Source organism: Trachinotus anak, unplaced genomic scaffold, assembly GCF_046630095.1.
Source record: "Trachinotus anak isolate AG129_WGS33_773 ecotype Australia unplaced genomic scaffold, CSIRO_AGI_Tana_v1 ptg000017l, whole genome shotgun sequence".
In the NCBI taxonomy this organism is placed as follows: Eukaryota; Metazoa; Chordata; class Actinopteri; order Carangiformes; family Carangidae; genus Trachinotus; species Trachinotus anak.
The window spans coordinates 515,268-523,468 of record NW_027273868.1 but is presented as its reverse complement, the minus strand read 5'-3'; the positions used below and the strand labels follow the sequence as shown (position 1 = coordinate 523,468).

General features: G+C 37.0%; 2 long non-coding RNA genes across 2 annotated transcripts; both read right to left on the bottom strand.

Annotated features, from left to right (window-relative positions):
* Nucleotides 1-254: 254 nt before the first annotated feature.
* On the bottom strand, nt 255-5,180 carry LOC139634813 (uncharacterized). Its single transcript, XR_011694074.1, has 3 exons — nt 5,094-5,180; nt 3,681-3,882; nt 255-1,307 (listed from the first exon to the last, which is right to left on the bottom strand). It is a non-coding gene; the product is annotated as an uncharacterized lncRNA (long non-coding RNA).
* A 587-nt stretch (nt 5,181-5,767) lies between these two features.
* Nucleotides 5,768-7,891, bottom strand: LOC139634814 (uncharacterized). Its single transcript, XR_011694075.1, has 2 exons — nt 7,265-7,891; nt 5,768-6,070 (listed from the first exon to the last, which is right to left on the bottom strand). It is a non-coding gene; the product is annotated as an uncharacterized lncRNA (long non-coding RNA).
* Nucleotides 7,892-8,201: the final 310 nt, after the last annotated feature.

Sequence of the window (8,201 nt, the reverse complement as noted above, 5' to 3'; positions counted from 1 at the left end):
ACTCATCTGAGTCATTTTAAGCTGACTGTATCCTAAGATTACTGTTTGATATCTGCCGACGTCAAAAACTCAAAAGCTTCACCAAATACGTACAACTGAATAGTAGTCACTCATCTGAGTCATTTTAAGATGACTGTATCCTAAGATTACTGTTTGATATCCGCAGACGTCAAAAACTCAAAAGCTTCACCAAAACCGCACAACTGAACAGTAGTCACTCATCTGTCATTTTAAACTGACTGTATCCTAAGATTACTGTTTGATATCTGTGACGTCAAAAACTCAAAAGCTTCACCAAAAACGCACAACTGAACAGTATTCACTCACATTCAGTCATTTTAAGATGTCTGCATCCTAAGATTACTGTTTGATATCTGCCGACGTCAAAAACTCAAAAGCTTCACCAAAACCGCACAACTGAACAGTGTTCACTCATCTGAGTCATTTTAAGCTGACTGTATCCTAAGATTACTGTTTGATATCTGTCGATGTCAAAAACTCAAAAGCTTCACCAAAAACGCACAACTGAACGGTATTCACTCATCTGCGTCATTTTAAGCTGACTGTATCCTAAGATTACTGTTTGATATCTGCCGACGTCAAAATCTCAAAAGCTTCACCAAAAACGCACAACTGAACAGTATTCACTCACATTCAGTCATTTTAAGATGACTGTATCCTAAGATTACTGTTTGATATCTGCTGAAGTCAAAATCTCAAAAGCTTCACCAAAAACGCACAACTGAACAGTATTCACTCATCTGAGTCATTTTAAGCTGACTGTATCCTAAGATTACTGTTTGATATCTGCCGACGTCAAAAACTCAAAAGCTTCACCAAAAACGCACAACTGAACAGTATTCACTCACATTCAGTCATTTTTAGCGGACTGTATCCTAAGATTACTGTTTGATATCTGCCGACGTCAAAAACTCAAAAGCTTCACCAAAAACGCACAACTGAACAGTATTCACTCACATTCACTCATTTTAAGCGGACTGTATCTTAAGATTACTGTTTGATATCTGCCGACGTCAAAAACTCAAAAGCTTCACCAAAAACGCACAACTGAACAGTGTTCACTCATCTGAGTCATTTTAAGCTGACTGTATCCTAAGATTACTGTTTGATATCTGCCGACGTCAAAAACTCAAAAGCTTCACCAAAAACGCACAACTGAACAGTATTCACTCATCTGAGTCATTTTAAGCTGACTGTATCCTAATATTACTGTTTGATATCTGCCGACGTCAAAAACTCAAAAGCTTCACCAAAAACGCACAACTGTTAATTCTGAACAGTATTCACTTATCTGTGTCATTTTAAGATAACTGTATCCTAAGATTACTGTTTGATATCTGTGATGTCAAAAACTCAAAAGCTTCACCAAAACCGCACAACTGAACAGTATTCACTCACATTCAGTCATTTTAAGCTGACTGTATCCTAAGATTACTGTTTGATATCTGCTGAAGTCAAAATCTCAAAAGCTTCACCAAAAACGCACAACTGAACAGTATTCACTCTTCTGAGTCATTTTAAGCTGACTGTATCCTAAGATTACTGTTTGATATCTGCCGACGTCAAAAACTCAAAAGCTTCACCAAAAACGCACAACTGAACAGTATTCACTCACATTCAGTCATTTTAAGATGACTGTATCCTAAGATTACTGTTTGATATCTGCCGACGTCAAAAACTCAAAAGCTTCACCAAAAACGCACAACTGAACAGTATTCACTCATCTGAGTCATTTTAAGCTGACTGTATCCTAAGATTACTGTTTGATATCTGTGACGTCAAAATCTCAAAAGCTTCACCAAAAACGCACAACTGAACAGTAGTCACTCATCTGAGTCATTTTAAGATGACTGTATCCTAAGATTACTGTTTGCTAACTGTGACGTCAAAAACTCAAAAGCTTCACCAAAAACGCACAGCTGAACAGTATTCACTCACATTCAGTCATTTTAAGCTGACTGTATCCTAAGATTACTGTTTGATATCTGTGACGTCAAAATCTCAAAAGCTTCACCAAAAACGCACAACTGAACAGTAGTCACTCATCTGAGTCATTTTAAGATGACTGTATCCTAAGATTACTGTTTGCTAACTGTGACGTCAAAAACTCAAAAGCTTCACCAAAAACGCACAGCTGAACAGTATTCACTCACATTCAGTCATTTTAAGATGACTGTATCCTAAGATTACTGTTTGATATCTGCCGACGTCAAAAACTCAAAAGCTTCACCAAAAACGCACAACTGAACAGTATTCACTCACATTCATGTATTTTAAGCTGACTGTATCCAAGATTACTGTTTGATATCTGCCGACGTCAAAAACTCAAAAGCTTCACCAAAAACGCACAACTGAACTGTATTCACTCATCTGAGTCATTTTAAGGTGACTGTATCCTAAGATTACTGTTTGATATCTGTGATGTCAAAAACTCAAAAGCTTCACCAAAAACGCACAACTGAACAGTATTCACTCACATTCAGTCATTTTAAGATGACTGTATCCTAAGATTACTGTTTGATATCTGCCGACGTCAAAAACTCAAAAGCTTCACCAAAAACGCACAACTGAACAGTATTCACTCACATTCATGTATTTTAAGCTGACTGTATCCAAGATTACTGTTTGATATCTGCCGACGTCAAAAACTCAAAAGCTTCACCAAAAACGCACAACTGAACTGTATTCACTCATCTGAGTCATTTTAAGCTGACTGTATCCTAAGATTACTGTTTGATATCTGCCGACGTCAAAAACTCAAAAGCTTCACCAAAAACGCACAACTGAACAGTATTCACTCACATTCAGTCATTTTAAGCTGACTGTATCCTAAGATTACTGTTTGCTATCTGTGACGTCAATAACTCAAAAGCTTCACCAAAAACGCACAACTGAACAGTATTCACTCATCTGAGTCATTTTAAGCTGACTGTATCCTAAGATTACTGTTTGATATCTGCCGACGTCAAAAACTCAAAAGCTTCACCAAAAACATACAACTGAACTGTATTCACTCATCTGTCATTTTAAGGTGACTGTATCCTAAGATTACTGTTTGATATCTGCCGACGTCAAAAACTCAAAAGCTTCACCAAAAACGCACAACTGAACAGTATTCACTCACATTCAGTCATTTTAAACTGACTGTATCCTAAGATTACTGTTTGCTATCTGTGACGTCAATAACTCAAAAGCTTCACCAAAAACGCACAACTGAAAAGTATTCACTCATCTGAGTCATTTTAAGATGACTGTATCCTAAGATTACTGTTTGCTAACTGTGACGTCAAAAACTCAAAAGCTTCACCAAAAACGCACAACTGAACAGTATTCACTCACATTCAGTCATTTTAAGCTGACTGTATCCTAAGATTACTGTTTGCTATCTGTGACGTCAATAACTCAAAAGCTTCACCAAAAACGCACAGCTGAACAGTATTCACTCACATTCAGTCATTTTAAGATGACTACATCCTAAGATTACTGTTTGATATCTGTGACGTCAAAAACTCAAAAGCTTCACCAAAAACGCACAACTGAACAGTATTCACTCACATTCAGTCATTTTAAGCTGTCTGTATCCTAAGATTACTGTTTGATATCTGTGACGTCAAAAACTCAAAAGCTTCACCAAAACCGCCCAACTGAACAGTATTCACTCACATTCAGTCATTTTAAGCTGACTGTATCCTAAGATTACTGTTTGATATCTGCCGATGTCAAAAACTCAAAAGCTTCACCAAAAACGCACAACTGAACAGTGTTCACTCATCTGAGTCATTTTAAGCTGACTGTGTCCTAAGATTACTGTTTGATATCTGCCGACATCAAAAACTCAAAAGGTTGACCAAAAACGCACAACTGTTGATTCTGAACAGTATTCACTCATCTGTGTCATTTTAAGCTGACTGTATCCTAAGATTACTGTTTGATATCTGCCGACGTCAAAAACTCAAAAGGTCCAACAAAACCGCACAACTGAACAGTGTTCACTCATCTGAGTCATTTTAAGGTGACTGCATCCTAAGATTACTGTTTGATATCTGTGACGTCAAAAACTCAAAAGCTTCACCAAAACCGCACAACTGAACAGTATTCACTCACATTCAGTCATTTTAAGATGTCTGCATCCTAAGATTACTGTTTGATATCTGCCGACGTCAAAAACTCAAAAGCTTCACCAAAAACGCACAACTGAACAGTAGTCACTCACATTCAGTCATTTTAAGCTGACTGTATCCTAAGATTACTGTTTGATATCTGCCGACTTCAAAAACTCAAAAGCTTCACCAAAAACGCACAACTGTTGATTCTGAACAGTATTCACTCATCTGAGTCATTTTAAACTGTCTTGTATTTTAAGATTAGTTTGATATCTGCCGATGTCAAAAACTCAAAAGCTTCACCAAAAACGCACAACTGAACAGTATTCACTCATCTGAGTCATTTTAAACTGTCTTGTAATTTAAGATTAGTTTGATATCTGCCGATGTCAAAAACTCAAAAGCTTCACCAAAAACGCACAACTGTTGATTCTGAACAGTATTCACTCACATTCAGTCATTTTAAGATGTCTGCATCCTAAGATTACTGTTTGATATCTGTGACGTCAAAAACTCAAAAGCTTCACCAAAAACGCACAACTGAACAGTATTCACTCATCTGAGTCATTTTAAGCTGACTGTATCCTAATATTACTGTTTGATATCTGCCGACGTCAAAAACTCAAAAGCTTCACCAAAACCGCACAACTGAACAGTAGTCACTCATCTGAGTCATTTTAAGGTGACTGTATCCTAAGATTACTGTTTGATATCTGTGACGTCAAAAATTCAAAAGCTTCACCATAAACGCACAACTGAACAGTATTCACTCATCTGAGTCATTTTAAACTGTCTGTATCCTAAGATTACTGTTTGATATCTGCCGACGTCAAAAACTCAAAAGCTTCACCAAAACGGCAACTGAACAGTATTCACTCACATTCAGTCATTTTAAACTGTCTGTATCCTAAGATTAGTTTGCTATCTGCCGACGTCAAAAACTCAAAAGCTTCACCAAAAACGCACAACTGAACAGTATTCACTCACATTCAGTCATTTTAAGATGACTGCATCCTAAGATTACTGTTTGATATCTGTGACGTCAAAAACTCAAAAGCTTCACCAAAAACGCACAACTGAACAGTATTCACTCACATTCAGTCATTTTAAATGACTGCATCCTAAGATTACTGTTTGATATCTGCCGACGTCAAAAACTCAAAAGCTTCACCAAAAACGCACAACTGTTGATTCTGAACAGTATTCACTCATCTGAGTCATTTTAAACTGTCTTGTATTTTAAGATTAGTTTGATATCTGCCGATGTCAAAAACTCAAAAGCTTCACCAAAAACGCACAACTGAACGGTATTCACTCATCTGAGTCATTTTAAGCTGACTGTATCCTAAGATTACTGTATGATATCTGTGACGTCAAAAACTCAAAAGCTTCACCAAAAACGCATAACTGAACAGTAGTCACTCATCTGAGTCATTTTAAGCTGACTGTATCCTAAGATTACTGTTTGATATCTGCCAACGTCAAAAACTCAAAAGCTTCACCAAAAACGCACAACTGAACAGTAGTCACTCATCTGAGTCATTTTAAGCTGACTGTATCCTAAGATTACTGTTTGATATCTGTGACGTCAAAAACTAAAAAGCTTCACCAAAAACGACAACTGAACAGTATTCACTCATCTGAGTCATTTTAAGCTGACTGTATCCTAATATTACTGTTTGATATCTGCCGACGTCAAAAACTCAAAAGCTTCACCAAAAACGCACAACTGAACGGTATTCACTCACATTCAGTCATTTTAAGCTGACTGTATCCTAAGATTACTGTTTGATATCTGCCGACGTCAAAAACTCAAAAGTTTCACCAAAACCGCACAACTGAACAGTGTTCACTCATCTGAGTCATTTTAAGGTGACTGTATCCTAAGATTACTGTTTGATATCTGCCGATGTCAAAAACTCAAAAGCTTCACCAAAACCGCACAACTGAACAGTATTCACTCACATTCAGTCATTTTAAGCTGACTGTATCCTAAGATTACTGTTTGATATCTGCCGACGTCAAAAACTCAAAAGTTTCACCAAAACCGCACAACTGAACAGTGTTCACTCATCTGAGTCATTTTAAGGTGACTGCATCCTAAGATTACTGTTTGATATCTGTGACGTCAAAAACTCAAAAGCTTCACCAAAAACGCATAACTGAACAGTGTTCACTCATCTGAGTCATTTTAAGGTGACTGCATCCTAAGATTACTGTTTGATATCTGTGACGTCAAAAACTCAAAAGCTTCACCAAAAACGCATAACTGAACAGTAGTCACTCATCTGAGTCATTTTAAGCTGACTGTATCCTAAGATTACTGTTTGATATCTGCCAACGTCAAAAACTCAAAAGCTTCACCAAAAACGCACAACTGAACAGTAGTCACTCATCTGAGTCATTTTAAGCTGACTGTATCCTAAGATTACTGTTTGATATCTGTGACGTCAAAAACTAAAAAGCTTCACCAAAAACGCATAACTGAAAAGTAGTCTCTCATCTGAGTCATTTTAAACTGTCTGTATCCTAAGATTAGTTTGATATCTGCTGACGTCAAAAACTCAAAATCTTCACCAAAACCGCACAACTGAACAGTATTCACTCACATTCAGTCATTTTAAGCTGACTGTATCCTAAGATTACTGTTTGATAACTGTGACGTCAAAAACTCAAAAGCTTCACCAAAAACGCACAACTGAACAGTGTTCACTCATCTGAGTCATTTTAAGCTGACTGTATCCTAAGATTACTGTTTGATATCTGCCGACCTCAAAAACTCAAAAGCTTCACCAAAAACGCACAACTGTTGATTCTGAACAGTATTCACTCATCTGTGTCATTTTAAGCTGACTGTATCCTAAGATTACTGTTTGATATCTGCCGACGTCAAAAACTCAAAAGCTTCACCAAAAACGCACAACTGAACAGTATTCACTCACATTCAGTCATTTTAAGCTGACTGTATCCTAAGATTACTGTTTGATATCTGCCGACGTCAAAAACTCAAAAGCTTCACCAAAAACGCACAACTGAACAGTAGTCACTCATCTGAGTCATTTTAAGATGACTGTATCCTAAGATGACTGTTTGATATCTGTGACGTCAAAAACTCAAAAGCTTCACCAAAAACGCACAACTGAACAGTATTCACTCACATTCAGTCATTTTAAGCTGACTGTATCCTAAGATTAATGTTTGATATCTGCCGACGTCAAAAACTCAAAAGCTTCACCAAAAACGCACAACTGAACAGTATTCACTCACATTCAGTCATTTTAAGCTGACTGTATCCTAAGATTACTGTTTGATATCTGCCAACATCAAAAACTCAAAAGCTTCACCAAAAACGCACAACTGAACAGTATTCACTCATCTGAGTCATTTTAAGCTGACTGTATCCTAAGATTACTGTTTGATATCTGTGACTTCAAAATCTCAAAAGCTTCACCAAAAACGCACAACTGAACAGTATTCACTCACATTCAGTCATTTTAAGATGTCTGCATCCTAAGATTACTGTTTGATATCTGTGACGTCAAAAACTCAAAAGCTTCACCAAAAACGCACAACTGAACAGTAGTCACTCACATTCAGTCATTTTAAGCTGACTGTATCCTAAGATGACTGTTTGATATCTGTGACGTCAAAAACTCAAAAGCTTCACCAAAAACGCACAACTGAACAGTAGTCACTCATCTGAGTCATTTTAAGCTGACTGTATCCTAAGATTACTGTTTGATATCTGTGACGTCAAAAACTAAAAAGCTTCACCAAAAACGCATAACTGAAAAGTAGTCTCTCATCTGAGTCATTTTAAACTGTCTGTATCCTAAGATTAGTTTGATATCTGCTGACGTCAAAAACTCAAAAGCTTCACCAAAACCGCACAACTGAACAGTATTCACTCACATTCAGTCATTTTAAGATGTCTGCATCCTAAGATGACTGTTTGATATCTGTGACGTCAAAAACTCAAAAGCTTCACCAAAAACGCACAACTGAACAGTAGTCACTCACATTCAGTCATTTTAAGCTGACTGTATCCTAAGATTACTGTTTGATATCTGCCGACGT